Source organism: Ostrea edulis, chromosome 10 (genome assembly GCF_947568905.1).
Source record: "Ostrea edulis chromosome 10, xbOstEdul1.1, whole genome shotgun sequence".
Taxonomy (NCBI): domain Eukaryota; kingdom Metazoa; phylum Mollusca; class Bivalvia; order Ostreida; family Ostreidae; genus Ostrea; species Ostrea edulis.
The window spans coordinates 40,537,740-40,557,538 of NC_079173.1; the positions used below are offsets into that span (position 1 = coordinate 40,537,740).

General features: G+C 35.0%; 1 protein-coding gene across 5 annotated transcripts in view; it reads left to right on the forward strand.

The window, feature by feature from the left end:
- Positions 1–401: 401 nt before the first annotated feature.
- Positions 402–19,799, forward strand: part of LOC125666098 (zinc finger CCCH domain-containing protein 10-like) — a 78,893-nt gene continuing 59,495 nt past the window's right edge. For 2 of the 5 annotated variants that reach the window (XM_056151360.1, XM_056151352.1), the window contains exons 1-4: positions 402–552; positions 11,964–12,131; positions 16,258–16,322; positions 16,702–16,778. The gene's annotated coding sequence lies outside the window, so the exon portion shown is untranslated. Of the gene's footprint in view, positions 553–8,694; positions 8,870–11,963; positions 12,132–16,257; positions 16,323–16,701; positions 16,779–19,799 lie in introns of those variants that run through there. The other 3 variants (XM_056151361.1, XM_056151364.1, XM_056151362.1) reach the window with 3 other exon arrangements.

The following is a 19,799-nucleotide window of genomic DNA, read 5'->3' on the forward strand; positions in this document are numbered from 1 at the left end:
TACCCATTTTATCAACACTCTCGCTATGTGTTGTTAAAAAAAAAAGTTTTTATTGGTCATGTTTGTACCTTTTTTTTTAAAACCACAGAGTAGCAGTGTTCCAGTGTTTATATCTCTCAACTGATTCGATATGCAAGAGTTTGTTCTGTGTATGGTCAGGTTTTAAATTGAGGCAGGCTACTGACAACAAGTTGATGGTGCAGGGGTTTCAACAGTCTCGTTTAAAGTCAGGATTTAAATTCTATGGTCAGTATCCCATGCATTGGTGCTATACACGCGAGAAAAGCGAGGTGAACAGGGGTATCAGTTTAACAAAGGTTAGTATTAAGGTCTACAGGAAATGAGTGGAACTCTTTTCCCTAAAACTGAAACCTCGACTCCTAACATTTACCATCGGGCTCGTTGTTTCAATATAAAGCTTCTTACTTTCACTTCATTTGGATGTGGTGAGAATGCCACAAGTGTATCATGTCTATGGTTGGGTCAGTGAAAAGCTGAAGTGGCGTGTTTGAAAAGAAGAAAAAAAGATACTCTTGTTACTATCTGTATAAAGTAAGTAAAACTTGATGCGAAATGATGACGTATTTCACAAAATGACTTCGCGAGAGCGCTTGTGTTGGGAAAAAATGGAGGAGTTATCTCTCCTCGCCTGTGTCGAGAAAGCTTTATTTAGTTAGGCATCTACACGCTCAACGCATAAATGGCATTTTTATTGTTTGAGGAAGCTTAAATTGAAATCAACCGGACTAATTTTGAGTTTACCAATATTATGTGAACTGCATGTTGGTGGACATTCAACTGTTAACACCACAGGGTTTTAACATAATCTGAGCAAACTGGTGCATGTAGTAAATAGTGAGAAGGGATCTAACAAAATCGCTAAGCCTGGCTTCAAACTCTCACAACTTCCGTATTAATGGTGAAAATGCATAAAAAGTTTTCCCGGTTGAAAGCCAGATTATGGAATGTTCTGTTTTGTATTAATACATTAATCGTTTGCCTGACGTCAAAGAAACTTTGAAAAAAAATATAAGTCCAATTTCTGAGAATTAGGTCACTGTCATTAACTCTACAACATTAATTTTCTCCATGCAATTTTCCTTCATTAATTACGTTGGATTTTATACATCCATCATCTGTTGCAATCTATACGTCTAGCTAACTTGAAATTACTGTTTAAAATATAGCTATTAGGCTAATAACTGGTGAAAACGAATCTGATCTGCCGAAAGGGACGATCAACATTCATTCAAATATTGTGAGGATAAACACAAGTATCTATATTTTAAACGGTAATTTTAAGTTGGACTGCAATGGATGACAGATGCATAAATAAAATCCAACGTAATGAAGGAAAATTGCGTCGAGAAAATGGTGTAGGGTTAACAACGGCGACCTAATTCTTGGAAGTTGGACTTCTTTTTTCAAAGTTTCTGTGATGTCAGGTAAATGATTTACATGTTACAAAACAGAACAATATTCTGGCTTTCAAATGGGAAAACTTTTTATGCATTTTCACGTTTAATACTGAAATTTTGAGAGTTTGAAGCGAGCAACCAAGAATTTTTGGCTGCTTTGTTAGCTCCCTTCTCTCTGTTTACTACTTATATACCAGTTTGTTCACATTGTATCAAAACCCTGTGGTTTACAATGAACCTAAGCCACTGACACTGACAGATCACACAAAACATTTTTTTATTTTTCCAAAAAAAAAAAATCACGAAAAATGCAGATAAAGTAATCGAGATCGTAAATCACTCTTTAATGAAATCATACATCATAAAAGGTGCTTTAAAAATGAGTCATTCAGTAAAATGTTAGTGTAATGAGACACCTAAAGTAAAATGTTAGTGTAATGAACCACCTTAAGTAAAATGTTAGTGTAGTGAGCCACCTTAAGTAAAATGTTAGTATGATGAGCCACCTTAAGTAAAATGTTAGTGTGATGAGCCACCTTAAGTAAAATGTTAGTGTAGTGAGCCACCTTAAGTAAAATGTTAGTGTGATGAGCCACCTTAAGTAAAATGTTAGTGTAATGAGCCACCTTAAGTAAAATGTTAGTGTGATGAGCCACCTTAAGTAAAATGTTAGTGTAGTGAGCCACCTTAAGTAAAATGTTAGTGTAGTGAGCCACCTTAAGTAAAATGTTAGTGTGATGAGCCACCTTAAGTAAAATGTTAGTGTAATGAGCCACCTTAAGTAAAATGTTAGTGTGATGAGCCACCTTAAGTAAAATGTTAGTGTGATGAGCCACCTTAAAGACCCAAAAAAAACACCTTACGGTTGCTCCACGGATCACTGAATGTGGGCGGAGCTTATCCATGGTCAATGTTATTTACCTGGAATTTACCTGGCCAAGAGATCGGTTGTTGTGTATATTTTTATGATATACACAGGAAATTTCTCAGGTTATTACAAATTATGCTTAGTGTCTTGATTTGTGCAACAACAAAAAATTAAAATTTCTACCTACATGCATACCGCATTTCTATTTCCCGTAAACCTTCAAACTTGGTCATATTTATGTATTGCAAATGACAAACCAGGTTTAGCCCATTTCTAAACCTTTGCTTTTTAAAACTTCTAATTAAATTGTTATATATCGTATATAAATAATTTCCTAAATATAATATTACCCGGCATTTCCGGGCACTTCCTGGTGTCCTGGGAGTTCGCGGTGTCGTGGGTGTAGTAGGTAAAATATCCATGTTTCGAGAGAATGAATAAATCCAAGTAGATCTGTGTACATGTACAACCAAATGAAGAATGATCAAGATACCCCTCAATATGGGCCGTCTGTATGGTTTCTGTAGTGTAGTGTTTGCGTAATGGTGGTATCCCAAACAGAAGCTGACACGAAGTCTTCCCCCCCCCCCCCCCCTCCCCTCTCTCTCTCTTTAGGGTTTCTGTGGACGTAGTGTTTGTGTAACGATGGTATCCCAAATAGAAGCTGACACATAGCTAGTCTACCCCCCCCCCCCCCCTTTCTCTCTCTCTCTCTCCCTTACTCTCAATCATTGACTAAATGAGTAATTATTGTCATACGTATGCAACACTATTGCCATGCCATATTATTTCATCTATATTATTGCTACAGTTTTACACATTTCTCTCTCTCTCTCTATAAATATAAAACTGTGATAAATTATAAATAGCTCAATAACTCTCTCTCTCTCTCTCTCTCTCTCTCTCTCTCTCTCTCTCTCTTATCTATATAAATAGAAATATCTCAATAACTCTCTCTCTATATATAAATATAAAGCCGTGATAAATTATGAATAGAAATATCTCAGTAACTCTCTCTCTCTCTCTCTCTCTCTCTCTCTCTCTCTAAATATAAAGCCGTGATAAATTATAAATAGAAATATCTCAATAACTTATTTATGCTTTTTTACTATTGTTTGATTTCTGATTGTGTAATTCATAATCCATGTGGTATCTCAAACAGAAGAATTTTTTTTTAACTACTGTAACGCATGGGCAATATAACCATTATACATGTTGATGTGCTGCGCCAATAAAGAATTGTTCATGTTTTTATAAATATAAAGCCACAATAAATCATTAATAGAAAATATTCCAATAACTTATGTTTGTTTGGTTATTTTTTTTTATTATTATTGTTTGATTTCTGATTGTGTAATCTATAATACATGTATAAAGATGGAGAGAGAAAATACGATGATAAATTGCATTGTCTATAGGGGACGTTAGAAATTAAAATATTCTAGGTGCGAGTCAATGCTATCAAAACTCAGGTATACTGGGGCTTTCCTCAAGATCTGAAGACTGCTGGTCATCATTAGCCATGATTGTTATCAAAACATCTTTCTCAGGTAGCTGTAGACCATGGTCTCTGCAAACGTCAATCAACCTAAGCTCTATTGTTAAAAGTTTGATTGACCAGCGACTTATCATTGATCGCAACACAGGTAAAATTTGGGGGCGTTAACTTAAAGTTGGGTCTTTAAGTAAAATGTTAGTGTAGTGAGCCACCTTAAGTAAAATGTTAGTGTGATGAGCCACCTTAAGTAAAATGTTAGTGTGATGAGCCACCTTAAGTAAAATGTTAGTGTAGTGAGCCACCTTAAGTAAAATGTTAGTGTGATGAGCCACCTTAAGTAAAATGTTAGTGTAGTGAGCCACCTTAAGTAAAATGTTAGTGTGATAAGACAACTTAAGTAAAATTTTAGTTTAGTGCAGCGATTTATCTAGCTATTTTATTTTACTACCCTTTTCCAATAAGAGGGGAAAATTGAGTGCCAGAGGCGTGAATATGCTAGGAGGGTCCGGAAAATTTTGAGATAAACAGAGCAAAATCCTGCATTCTGAGACCTTCTGAGGGTTCTTTCCTTAGTTTATTAAGGCTGGTGTAGTGAGCCACCTTAAGTAAAATGTTAGTGTAGTGATCGAGCCACCTTAAGTAAAATGTTAGTGTAGTGATCGAGCCACCTTAAAATCTTCTCATGACCAGCAGGTCCATGATCAGTCATATTAATATGCAAGCATCCTCACATACTGCAGATTAAAATTTCTTCAAATCCTAGCCCCAGGGGGAAGGGAGGTCAATAGGGAATCAAAATTTGATATTGGAAAATTTTTAATCTTCACAAATTTTCTTTTGATTAAAAACCACACTGACCATGATTATTCATATTTAATATATGCAAGTGTTATGGTCAGCTTGGTTCGAACGCTGGTGGCCAGATAGCTCTGATAGTTAGTAGAGCACCTGACTAGAGATTCAGGGGGTCCGGATTCAAATCATGGTCTTTTCCATGGCATTTTCTCCCTTCCTATTACATTTGGTGCCATTGACCACCCTTGACTTGCAGGTGAAAAGTCGATCAGGAGAAAAAGAATCTGCAGTGGGTTGTGTGTCTTCGAGGGCGAAGACAATTTAAGGAGGGAGGAATGTAGCAGTCAGCTGGGTTCGATTGGGTTTAATTGGTAGAGCACCTGACTGAAGATTCAGGGGGCCTGGGTTCAAATTCCAATCTGGTCCATTGCATTTTCTCCTCTCCTGTTGCATTTGGTGCTGTAGACCAGCCCCTGGAACTGACAGGTGAAAATGTCTACCAGGGGATAAATATATAATATGAGGAGGGAGGAATGTAGTGGTCAGTCAGGTTGACCACCTTTGGCCAGATAACTCAGTTGGTAGAATTAAGGTAAACTGTAAATATTATTTTATTACTGTTCTTTGTTTTACCGATTGTATCAATTTATGTTGTGTTTTTTTATGCCCCCGAGATCGAAGATCGGGGGGTATATTGTATTTGTCCTGTCTGTCATTTTTTAATTCTGTCATTCTGTTTGAAACTTTAACCTTGCTAATAACTTTTGAACAGTAAGTGATAGAGCTTTGATATTTCACATGAGTATTCCTTGTGACAAGACCTTTCCGTGGGTACCAACATTTTTGACCCCGTGACCTTGACCTTGGAGTTTGACCTACTTTTTGAAAACTTTAACCTTGCTAATAACTTTTGAACAGTAAGTGATATAGCTTTGATATTTCACTTGAGTATTCCTTGTGACAACACCTTTCCGTGGGTACCAACATTTTTGACCCCGTGACCTTGACCTTGGAGTTTGACCTACTTTTTGAAAACTTTAACCTGGCTAATAACTTTTGAACAATAAGTGATAGAGCTTTGATATTTCACATGAGTATTCCTTATTACAAGATCTATCTGTTGGTATTGAACCTTTTGACCTTGACATTTGACCTACTTTAAATTTTTTTTTTACATTGGTCATAACTTCTAAATGGTAAATATTAGAGCTTTCATATTGTACATGAGCATTTCTTTTGACAAGATCTTTCTACTGGTACCAAGATATTTGCCCTTGTGACCTTGGCCATCTTCGGAATTGGCCATTATCGGGGCATTTGTGTTTCACAAACACATCTTGTTTAAATATAATTTTTGTCTTTCAAATTATTACACAAATCTAGCCCACAATTGGTATGCCTCGAAAGTGCATGAGGATCAATAACTACTAGAATGAATTGCCACAAACACATAGAAAAGGAAGGTTTTGTATAAAATGTACAATCTCTACGTTCATTTTCTTTGATTTTTCTTCTCTTAATCATCAAACTATTAATGTGAAATAGTGACTTCCTTATTAAACATGAAAGAGGCCAATATATTGTAATTTATTACTTCTGCTTCAGTGCTGATAATCAAGACAAAAGATAAAATTAAAAACAATCCTATCGATCAATTTGCTGGTTTTCCATACATGAAAAAAAATATTTACAACCATGTTTTACAAGATATATATACGAGATTCATGTGAACATGCATGTGGAATGTAATCTCTCCTCCCACAAAAAGTATTGGTTACAGGGTTTAATAGTTTAAAAATTATTTTGTCCCATTTGGATTTTCTTTAAATGAAAGTCAGTGTGCATAGATTATATCTTTTATAGATGATGGCAAATAAAACAAGACAATCTCAAAGTCGAGTGACAGAGTGACTGCATCCATGCATGTACAATTGAATTTTAAAGTGTTCTGTTTAACTGAGTGCAGAATTTTTCAGAAAGGAAGAGGGTACACATAGATTTTATCATTTAAATTTATGTGCATCTTGTGTAAAATAGCGTCATTAAACAATCCGTAATATTTATAGACCTTCCACATTTTTACATTTTTTGTGGCAACGTTGGCTGCATATTTTACTTCAATACACAGTCTGATGATGACCACTCCACAGACGAAACCGGTGAACCAAGTAAATTTACTGGTGCATTAAATTCTCATGTCTTTGTGATCTGTTGACTTCCTGTAATTAATCCTGAAAGTCTTGTAATTAATCCTGTAAGTCTTGTAATTAATCCTGTAAGTGTTAAAATGTAGATAAAACATGAGGGTGTTGTGTTAAACGTGAAGGATAAAGTTCCCAGTAGGGATTTGTGGTTCAGTGTATATCCTCCATTACTCTTACCGAGTCTGGGAGTAGTATGAATGAAGACAATAGGCGTGGTCTGTGACAATGCCTCCATCAGGTCTGAAGAAAGTTAACTAAAGCTAGAATTTTAATTTGATTTGAAGGATAATTTTGCTGATATATTGAGACTCTTGTAGCCTTTTGGGATCAGCTGTGGAAACTAGCTCAATTTATCTTGATTACTAATCAACTCTCACCATTCCTCATAATAAACTCTTCTTTTATTGCCGAGCTCTTTGCTGCCTTGTATATTTCATATGCATGGCTTGCCATTCCTCATGATCGACTAGGATCTAGTGATGAAAATTGGCCACAGCAGAGGGTTGTCAATGCTGATGGATGTGGACCAGCGATGTTCATCGTTGCGTAGTTGAATATATGTATATAGTTCTGATTAGGGAAAACAGGGGAAATAACTTGCATTGCACTCCTGGAACTGCTGCGTGATATGGGTGTCTCATACTTTGTTAGGGCAATTTTTAAGGTGGGAAATTTACGCTATAGGCATTCAAGTACATGTACCGATAATGTGTGCCATGTGTATCTGTGGTACATTATTATTATGAAAATTCCAGGGTGTTTCTGACTTGGAAAAGCATGAAAAATGTCTGGTGTATAGAATTGATAAAGATATTAAATGCCTTTGATTGAATTTGCAATTGAATTGTGGAATATTGATATACAATAGTCAGAGGTAAATGAGTATCTAAACTTTCATTTTCTGCAAATCAGCTGTGAATGACTTATTAAGTCACAATTTGAGCAAATAGATTTGGATTTCTCAAAATAACTTCAGTCAAAATTTGGATTTTACTCAAATTTTGACTGCTCAAATAAAAGAAAACTCATGACAAACTTAAGTTTTGAGATTTTTTGTGAGAACTCCAAGCCAGATGCCCTGTTGAACTCAGCCCTTTTAAGATATATAGTGCTTGACATTGTCAAAGCTCCTTTAAATACTTTATAGCATTAAGAGAAATGGAATTCATAGGTTTTTGTTTTTTTTTTGGGAAACTACGGTATATCATAGAAAACAAAGTCCTTCGTCACTGTATGAAATCATTGACTCAAAAATAAAATCTGGATTCTCCCTCCGAGTCTGTAACATCCTTTATAAATCTGGATCCTCCCTCCGAGTCTGTAAGAGTCTGTAACATCCTGTTTAAATCTGGATCCTCCATCCCGAGTCTGTAACATACTGTGTAAATCTGGATCCTCCTCCCATGTCTGTAACATCCTGTGTGTAAATCTGGATCCTCCGGAGTCTGTAACATCCTGTGTAAATCTGGATCCTCCCTCCCAAGTCTGTTACATCCTGTATAAATCTGGATCCTCCTCCCAAATCTGTAACATCCTGTGTAAATCTGGATCCTCCTCTCGAGTGTAACATCCTCTGTAAATCTGGATCCTCCCTCCGAGTCTGTAACATCCTGTGTGTAAATCTGGATCCTCCCTCCGAGTCTGTAACATCCTGTGTAAATCTGGATCCTCCCTCTGAGTCTGTAACATCCTGTGTAAATTTGGATCCTCCCTCCGAGTCTGTAACATCCTGTGTAAATCTGGATCCTCCTCCCGAGTCTGTAAGAGTCTGTAACATCCTGTATAAATCTGCTACAGTACACATTTGTGGCTCTCATCCTCTGTATGAGTGACGTCCTCCTGCTGGGACGTCAAATCTGAATCAATAATTGAACACAAACATTGTGGAACAGGTGTGTGATGCAGTATATTGATTTTTTGTAATTTCGTATTGCAAATTATTTAATAATAAGGAGAAAAAAGATAATTTATTGAACAGTAAGGCTATAGACTATTTTGAATGTATTATTGAAGATCTGCTGTGTAGATGTTCATTAGAGAGTTTATTGGACAGTTCCATCACAGACACATAATTTAGCCATTACAGGTTAGTTATGAACATTTTGTCTCTACAAAACTCGGGTTTTTATCTGTGGTTGATCACTAAACTCCAATCATGAACAGGAAGCTTGTAATTACCTGAGTCTGATAGCACATCATTAGGAAATACATGAAGTTCTTAAGAAACATTAGGGGGAATTGCATGTCTCTTAATCCTCAGTCTATAAGAGGGATTTTTTTAGAGGAAAAAAAATGAAATAAATGAGGATTATTGTATTGATCATCTAACTTTATTCAGACTTAGGGTATGGTATGTATGGTATGGCAGCATTCTAGCTATATAGTGGTTAAGATACCCACTTCATGACGGGAGGGGGGGGGGGGGGTCCCGGGTTTTAATTCTTTCTCCTGACCATCAAACATAAGACATTTAACATTGGTATTTTGGGTAGTGACTGTTCCTTCACCAAGCGTCCAATATTAAAAGTGAAAATGACAGGCTATTCGGGTATGACCTTGACCTCGAGGAAATGGAGGCCCCGAGTCATGATAGACAGTTGTGCAATAACAAACTGTCATATTTTCAGGTTTTATAATGTCTTGCACAGCGACAATTTGTAGCACGTACCTCCTAAAAAGGTGTAGACATTTGTATATCGGTGAAAAATTCTAAAATGGGATGTAAAGCTAACAAAACCAACTTCATTAAAAATAATGTAAGAGTTATTTCCCTTCAGTTCTACAGGAGGCTAATTGTAGTACATATAGTTTAAATGTTAATTTGATATGAATCCTTTTATTAATACAATATAAAAATTGCAGTACAGGTAAAGAAAACGGCATGATTTTGTGACATCATCACCAGTTTTATAAAATCGTAACGATCATGCCACGTACCAATTAATGACGTATCTTTTGCAAATGGACGACTTTGTGAATATAAGGATATAATGAAAATGAATTTTTCAAAGTTATGTATAATTATGTTACGTCCATGCATACTCTTGGACTAGCAGAAATGTACATATGCATGTATATTGGACCATTAAAAAGACAAGAAATACAATGTGTAATAAAAGATATATATACAATATGCTAAACGAGAAATTCTAGTTTGATAATTTATTTCTTCACTTTTACGAAAAAAAACCTCCATGAAGATACTGTGCATAGCATCTGTTTATGAAGGAAAATTCAGGGATCTCCTCCACTACAGTGACATTAGACAAAATATTGAAAACTTCACTAAGGGGACTTTAATAAGAAATTATCAAGCCATAAAATTGTGTAATGAAGCAACAAATGATTTGAGAAACCTTCAATCAATAGATTCGGAGAGTCAAAATTTCTCGTAAAATGCTAGCTAGTACGGTTTTTAGTGTGGTTTAAACTCTCTCTGTTGTGATGTGGTTGTTACTAGAGGACTTACGAAACTCCTGAATGAACACCGTTTACAATCACTCCGGGAATGGCTGGGTTTAGTGCAATCGTGTCATTCAACTGCACAAATAATCTTTGCTTAATAACAAGAAATGATGGATCCATACGTTTTTAATCTTTCATCAGAATTTACATGTACCAGATTTTTCTCTCCGTTTATATGGATAAAAGTGAATTAGCTGACATGCAAGGGTTTAATGAATTATCTTTGTATTAGATTTGTTTTTCCCCAAACATGCAAAGAATGTTATTGCCAGGAACATAAGATCTGTCTTAATTTGTAACATTCGTTAACGACCCTGTCATTAGTTCTCGTCAGTCCGATAAAGAATTATGGTTTTAGAGAACTTTGAATTCAGTGGAAGTACAATGTATATTTATACGTACTGATCTGTAGTGTCTATAATGAAGTGGATAAATAAATGTTTATTGGAAGCTGTGGGGTTGTGGTGGTGGTGGTGGTGGTGGTGGGGGGGGGGGGGGGGGGGGGGCATTAATGATTGGCATGTTCTTGATTTTGCAATTAGATGAAATTGTGTTTTGCAGCTCTAAAGCTAAGTGATATCTTTGATACTTTCAGGAAATTTTCGTAAATAGTGCAAGCTATTACAGAATTATACATTAGTGACCACAGTAATGTTACAAAATTAATTTATTTGAATCATTAGTTCATCTGAGTTAATTAAGGCGTAATTACCTGAGTCGAAGGCTCAAGTGAACTTTATACTCATTAAAATCTGTCCGTATGTGTTTGAATTTCATTGAATATGTAATGAAATTATAAATCTCATTACTATAAAATGATATAATATCAAGAATTTAAGGGTCTGAATATGAAATGAAATTATAAATCTCATTACTACAAAATGATATTATATCAAAAAGGGTTTGAATATGAAATGAAATTATAAATCTCATTATGTGCGCTACAAAATGATATAATATCATGAAGGGTATGAATATGAAATGAAACCATAAATTTTGTTACTACAAAATGATAATATCAATATGGGTGTATTATATGTATATAAAACTATATACAATGTCAAGCTTTCCCCCCCAAAAGACATTTAGGAAATGAATTTTAGAATACATGAGGGTATATGAAGAACAAAGCGCTCATGCCAGCATATAAATACTTTTTGAAGTGCATTTGAATGGCAGAACTATCTCGAATTACTATCATCAATTTAATAGACACTTGTATACAATTTACACACACAGGCACACATACATTCAGTTTCTACATGTATGTATAGAATTTGTACATTGATAGCAACATGTAGGGTCTATATGAATTCAGTGTCGCTAGTGATCAACAATTATGTGCATGTTTCTAAATGATCTTGTAAAATGAAAATTATATCATTTTCTTAATAGTTCAAATGTGTCCTTTATTGTTCATCATAGATTTAAATCTCTTTAACATGAAATTTTTCTTTTATAAAACAAATTAATGGAATCAGCTCTGCTTTTGATGCTGAATGAGTCATTGTGGAGTTTTGAAGTGTAAATTGAATTTGCGAAAAAACTAAAAACATAAGTGCAGACTTGTTGGAATCAAGTGAAATTGAACACTTGGAAATTTTTTTTTTGTCAAATCATCAGAGATCCTCCTGAAGCCATTTATTAGACAGTACTATATTGTTTGGCCTATAGTGAAGAGCTGCTTGGTGATGTATTGATTTTCTTTACATTAGCTGTTAGAGGTATCCTCCTCCTCTGGTGACAAAAGAGCTCAGAGCAATTGGACGCAGAGAAAACCGACAAAACGTTCGGATGTCTTCACCTCACACGGACCACACGCCCAAAGGGGGGCACCTGATCTCTTGAGTGCCTGTTGAGCTACTGTACCCTGGCTGACTGTGGTAAGTGCATGGTTATACAGACTAGGAGAGAGATGTAATTATAACTTTTGGATTGTGTAACAAATGTATAACTTTCAATCTTCTAGAGAAACTTTATGTGTCTTTCATGCTTTAAAATAGCATGAATTGTCAAACTGGGTGTGAAATCTTTTTAACTGAATTGGTTGTAATTAGAATATACCCGTGTTGGTATCTAATATATATATCCGAATATATATATATATATATAGTAAAATTGCAGAAAAAGTCCTTGGGATAGTAGACAAACTATATCCAATGATGACTATATGTACACGTGATCCACATTTAATTAAATGTAGATTAATTGTGTACTAGTCGGGTATACTCAATTGGCTTTGTGATATCCTGATTTTGTGTACTAGTCGGGTATACTCAATTGGCTTTGTGATCTCCTGATTTTGTGTACTAGTCGGGTATACTCAATTGGCTTTGTGATCTCCTGATTTTGTGTACTAGTCGGGTATACTCAATTGGCTTTGTGATCTCCTGATTTTGTGTACTAGTCGGGTATACTCAATTGGCTTTGTGATCTCCTGATTTTGTGTACTAGTCGGGTATACTCAATTGGCTTTGTGATCTCCTGATTTTGTGTACTAGTCGGGTATACTCAATTGGCTTTGTGATCTCCTGATTTTGTGTACTAGTCGGGTATACTCAATTGGCTTTGTGATCTCCTGATTTTGTGTACTAGTCGGGTATACTCAATTGGCTTTGTGATCTCCTGATTTTGTGTACTAGTTGGGTATACTCAATTGGCTTTGTGATCTCCTGATTTTGTGTACTAGTTGGGTATACTCAATTGGCTTTGTGATCTCCTGATTGTTAATAAAACAAATAAACATGAATCAGAGCTCTGTTTTTGGCACTGAGTGAGTGTGAAATGTCAGCTTCTTGCCCAATATGGATTTCCCGTTTACAACGACTCCATATGGTCCCAAACTGACCGTGTGTCTACTGTCTATATAATACTATACTCCTGAAGAAGTAAAGAAAGTAATCGAGTATACTCCATACTCAATCAGCTTTGTGATATATAAATATATTTAATATATAAACTGACATGCTTTCCAGAAATGACATTGGTTTAAAAATTGGGTTTATTATAAGTTCATTCAGTCACCAGTGATGAGACATACAGCTGGTGCTTTATTAATAATGTACAATATGGTCATACTGTAATAATGGAGCACTAGTGTGTTTAATTAGCAGTATAACATGTAATGAAATGTAATTAAGTCATATATTATAGGAAATAATGAAAAATCAAGAGAATATGTTACAGGCAGGCTTTTCAATCAGCTGGATTGATTGAATATTGTTTAACGTCCCTTTCGAGATTTTTTCACTCACATGGAGAGTCACCAGTGCTGGTGAAGGGCTGCAAAATTTAAGCCTATGCTTGGCGCTTATGGCCATTGAGATTGCAGGGAGGGATCTTTATCGTGCCACACCTGCTGTGACACGGGACCTCAGTTTTTGCGGTCTCATCTGAAGGACCACCCCATTTAGTCGCCTCTTACAACAAGTAAAGGGGTACTGAGGACCTATTCTAACCCGGATCCCTACGGGATAAATAAGTTGTAGATTAAGGAGACTATATAATCTCGTAATCTTGTAATTGTGGAATGCTGTAGGTTAGTCCTTTTAATTGATTCAGATAAATGCTCCAAGATGTTCAATCTAAAATTAGTTCTCTAGTTTCCAGATTTCGTTACAGACTTATTCAAAGTTTTAGCTGTAGACGTATGATCGCATTCTAATAGCAAAACACAGGAAAATTATGAGTGAGGTACATGTTTTATGTGTGGGATTGAATATCTATTCAAACATTGTGTATAATTTTTTTGGTTATTTCCATAAGTTTCCTACCAGCAAAGCTGAAGGCTACTTCTGAATTGCATTCTGTCCATCCATCAGTCTTTCTGTCAGTCTTTCTGTCACAACTTAGTTTTCTAGACTTTTATAAATATAAATATATATATATATATATATAAAGCACAAAAACCCAACAACACCCTACTTTCTTAAAGTGTCGGATCTGAGAAGATACAAGGCCAGTAAAGAAATTTATAAAAGGTTTTTGCGTGTTATTTGTTTATGTAATATATGTCTCTTGATAAAGACGCGGGTTGCGTCGAAGATTCGAGTTTTAAATAACCAACAGTGTCGTGGCCTTTTCAGTGCTTTTATATATATATATACTTTTTGAAAGTAGGGTTGTTCCTAACCCAGCAATAGAAGTTGAGGCTGAGGATATGAATAAAGTGTTGTTTGATGTGATGAAAAATTAAGACATTTTAATTGCGTTGGCAAATGATGGTTGACATGTTTTCAGTTAAAATTAAAGAAAAGCTCAAAAACTACATATATATAATTGAAATTTCAAGGTCGTGGAAATGCATGGTAATGGCAGTATGTACAGACTTATCAGAATTTTTTTGTTTTTGTTTTATGTATTCATTTTCTGATTTTGCATAAATTAAACTGTGGGTGTAAGATTATCCTGGCCTGCAGAATATTACAGATTAGGGGACATTTTCATTATTATATGCAATATTTACTGAAGTCTTGTTTTATTGGATTTGGTTTGTGAACCAAAGAAAATGGGGGGGGGGGGGGGGTTATTAAAAAAAGATAAGAGTGTGGTCTGGTGTTTGACATGTGCCAGTGTCTTATTAGAGGTCTACCACAATATACTTTGTTGAATGAACTAAAAATGCACATGAATGAAGGTCAAATTTGAATAACGTTGGCAAATTGTATTAATCAACAATGGTGATTAGCTAGTGTAGAGATGAAGAAATGCTAATCGTAGGAAAATGTCAGATTTAGATGTCATTTAAAATGGTTTCTGTCTCACTTGTCCGTGTGGAGTTATTCTTGAAATTGGGAAGTCATGTTAAATTAATGAAGTTTTTAAATAGCCTTTTCTCCAAACACTAGGGTTAATTCATTTAATTTAAAAGTTTATTCTTTAATTTTTGTTGTGAGGATTTAAAAGTGATAATAGTTTTACATTTGATATTGTGAGTAGTTTATAATCCAAGTAATAAAAAGATTTATCAATTCCTGATGATCGATGGGTGGAGGTATAAATGGACCAGGGTTATTGTGAGTGATGGGCCTTAGGAATTGGGCCACTGCAGGTAACAAATGAAATCTCAATTTTTCAAAACAATGTTTAGTTTACTTTCAAGTCTGTGAATATGCATGCTAGTTTTTTTTTAACAATTGCTGCTTTAAGGTATGGCATTATAAATGACAGCTACTATATTCCCAAAATTGTGAAATTTGGGTGACAGAGTGTATACATTTAGGTATTATTCAGGTTTTACTACAGATATAGAGAAATGATATATGTATATCTTTCATGGAAACATCGTCTTTATTAATACCACACTGGCCCCCATGCCATTGATATCCCAGCTAGTGTTTATGAAATAAAAAACACACCTGAAATAATGTTTTCTGTCAAAAATATAAAGATAAAATGTTGTATTTCTGAAGGAATGACATGAAACGGATGGTGAGTGTGTTCATTTTTGTATGTTGCATAAGAATGAAAGTTTTACATTTCCCTGGTTTTTTAAGTTTATATTAGTTTGTATACATACATTGTACATGATAGTGTTATTATAATACAATGGAATTCTCTAAGATCTTTAGAGATGGCTTAATTCATTTTGAAGATTCCAGAAAGTTAAGTCTTTGATTTGTATTGTGAGAATTTAAAAGTAATTATGATTTTATTTCAAAAGTAAATTCCTTTCAGCTTAGTCAGTTAAAACAGAGATTAATTGATCCATTAATTAAGTTTAAGAAAAATTCTTGACTTTTCATTGTAATTAAAGTTACACAAAACTTAAAGTGATTTATTTTTAATACCTTAAGGTGCATTTATGTCTAGGGCATGTGGTGGCAATTAATGAAAGAATTAGTACTTAATGTTTAAGATAGTTAACGAGATGAAAAGATTTAAGTCTTAACTCAGGGAAAGCTGAGCCAATGCAGAAAGACGTCAGGGCTGTTTGAAACACCATAGTCTGGAAAGTTTTTCTCAGGGTTAATTATCTGTAACACAGTAAACTTCTAACTCGTTTTTCAGGACAGTGTGATTTATACAGCATTCCTCTACACATTTACACAACATGGTGTTCTAAAGACTCAGAGGTTTGTGGAAAACTTTTATTGAATTAATTTTTGTATGATTCATATCAATATTTTTTTTTGAAACCATATGCAATTGCATGCATGTTACTATAAGTTGTCTCTGTGAGAATATCCAATTTAACCGGTGACGACTGAAATAGCATGTGATATAGCACGTACAATGCCTGCCCTATATGTCATCAAGGATATGAAATATTGTGTTTGCATACTAAAATTTTGTGGATGGAGAAATCTTATATCTGTGTATTCCCTAAGAACAATTTTATGACTTTTGAATAAAAAAGATAATGAAACTTTATACGTCATGATATGTTTCACTGCGAAAATTGTAGTGCTTGACAAGAATGAATGAAATTGATAAATTTAGTATTCATTACAGTCAACACGTAACCTCAGAATGTGTGTGCAGTAGAAAAAGTTTCTGGAAGTCTCGGATGATATCTGCTTATTAAGGAGGTAATGTACATCGTCATAATGGCTATTGGATGAAAATATAAATATCAGCAATATTTGTCTATTCATTTAAAAAAAGTCATCGCTTCGCTGAGTAGCTCAGTAGGTTAGCATGTTGCCTGCTGAATTGTAGATCACAGGTCCGAGTCCAGCAGGGGTTTTATAACAAACTGTTTTTGTGTGGTCCTGAAAGTTTGCTATAACCGTGTTTTACTGTATAATAAAATTAAGTCATAACAAACTGTTTTTGTGTGGTCCTGAAGGTTTGCTATAACCATGTTTTACTGTATAATAAAGTTAAGTTATAACAAACTGTTTTTGCTGGTCCTGAAGGTTTGCTATAACTATGTTTTACTGTATAATGAAGTTTGGTTATAACAAACTGTTTCTCGGCTGCCTCTGTGGTTCACTATAACCGTGTATTACTGTATAGTAAAGTTTGGTTATAACAAACTGTTTTTGCTGGTCCTGAAGGTTTGCTATAACCGTGTTTTACTGTATAATAAAGTTAAGTCATAACAAACTGTTTTTTCTGGTCCTGAAGGTTTGCTATAACTATGTTTTACTGTATAATGAAGTTTGTGGTGTAACAAACTGTTTTTGCTAGCCTTGGAGGTTTGCTATAACTATCTTTTTACTGTATAATGAAGTTTTGGTATACCAAACTGTTTTTACTGGCCTGGAGGTTCGCTATAACCATATTTTACTGTATAATGAAGTTTTGGTATACCAAACTGTTTTTACTGGCCTGGAGGTTCGCTATAATCATATTTTACTGTATAATGAAGTTTTGGTATAACAAACTGTTTTTGCTAGCCTTGGAGTTTCGCTATAACCGTGTTTTACTATATTTGTAAGTTGACATGGATGTGACGAACAGTTATTGCTAGCCTTGGAGGTTCGCTATAACCGTGTTTTACTGTATTTGTAAGTTGACATGGATGTGACGAACAGTTATTGCTAGCCTTGGAGGTTTGCTATAACCGTGTTTTACTATATTTGTAAGTTGACATGGATGTGACGAACAGTTATTGCTAGGAGATGTACTTAGAACATCTGATTTATGGGTGAAATCTCGTCACGGTGATGAAGAAGAAATGGTTTCTTAATTGTTAAATTGGCTGCGGATTAAGCTCAGTTTTTGTCCTGAGATTTGTTGTTCAGATATTCCTGGAGCTCAATTTTTCTTCTTCCCACTCCATTAATCAGAAATGGTAGCCCATTTTTTCTTCCCACTCCATTAATTAGAAATGCTAGCCCATTTCTTCTTCCCACTCCATTAATTAGAAATACTAGCCCATATCTTCTTCCCACTCCTTTAATTAGAAATGCTAGCCCATTTCTTCTTCCCACTCCATTAATTAGAAATGCTAGCCCATTTCTTCTTCCCACTCCATTAATTAGAAATGCTAACCCATTTCTTCTTCCCACTCCATTAATTAGAAATGCTAGCCCATTTCTTCTTCCCACTCCATTAATTAGAAATGCTAACCCATTTCTTCTTCCCACTCCATTAATTAGAAATGCTAGCCCATTTTACACTTGCATAATAAGATTCCAGCTCAGTTTATTAGTGCCTTAAGATTCCAATTCAGTTTGCATGCATTCGAGATTTCAGCTCAGTTTACATGTCTTGAGATTTCAGCTTAGGTTACATTTATTTTAATTCCATTATAATGCACTTTTCTGGTTGTACCAGCACTGTTTGCTTGAGATTCCATTTCTCAATGTTCTAAAGTCAGGAGATTCCGCGCAGTGTATTGGGTTTGTCCGAGATTTACAGCTCAGTTTCCTAAAGATCCCTCTTAAAATCCAACTGATCATGGTAGCTCAGTGGTAGAGCATAATTCGCTGCGTAACCGAGATGTTGTGAGTTTTAGCCCTTCCCTTGCCATAGTCATGTCAAACCAAAGACGTAAACATATATTGATTGCTCCATTTGGATGACTGACCTAAAGATTCTAACTGGGTGTACTGACTTAGAGATTTCAGCTGGATGTATTGACTTAGAGATTTCAAGCTGGATGTATTGACTTAGAGATTTCAGCTGGATGTATTGACAGAGAGATTACAACTGGATGTATTGACAGAGAGATTACAACTGGATGTATTGACTTAGAGATTTCAGCTGGATGTATTTACCTAGAAATTTAAGCTTAATGAGGATTTAGAGATTCCAGTTAATTTCACTCGTTTATAATTAGATTGTAGTTAATTAAAGCTTACTTATCTATAGATTGCAGTTAATTAGATTTTATTCTCTATAGGAGTTGTCTCCCAGAGGGGGGGCAGCTGTTTTAGTGAATTAATAAATTCTTCTTCCACTTCTCATACAAAGTTTGTCTAAACTATAACTTTTTGTCTTTTGACATAGGTCTTTGATATTTGGTATGTGAATATATACCATGATAATTAAGACAGCATGTCACGTACCATTTTTGATGACCTTGACCTTTTATGTCAATTAATAGAATTTTTTTGTTTGAACCATATAACTTTTTGTCTTTATAATTGACATAGGCCTTTGATATTTGATTAATTGTATGTTGTTTAACGTCCCTCTTGAAAATATTTCACTCATATGGAGACATCGCCATTGCCGGTGAAGGGCTGCAAAATTTAGGCCAATGCTCGAGGCTTACAGCCTTTAAGCAGGGAGTGATCTTTATTGTGTCACACCTGCTGTGACACCAAGCTTCAGTTTTTGCAGTCTCATCCGAAGGACTGTCCCATTTAGTATGACAAACAAGGGATACTGAGGCCCTATTCTAATCCGGATCCCCATGGGTTCCTTTAATATTTGGTATGTGGGTAAACTGGATGATATATAAGACTGTGTATCACATGCCATTTTTGATGACCTTTGACCTTTTATTTAAAGGTCAAATCATAGAATTTTGGGGGCTGTTTTTGTTTGTGGACCATAACTTTTTTTGTCTTTTGATATAGCTATAGGCCTTAAATTTGATCTTTGGTAAGTTTAATTTACTATCATATGTTCATAACACTCTTCCTTGGTTGATG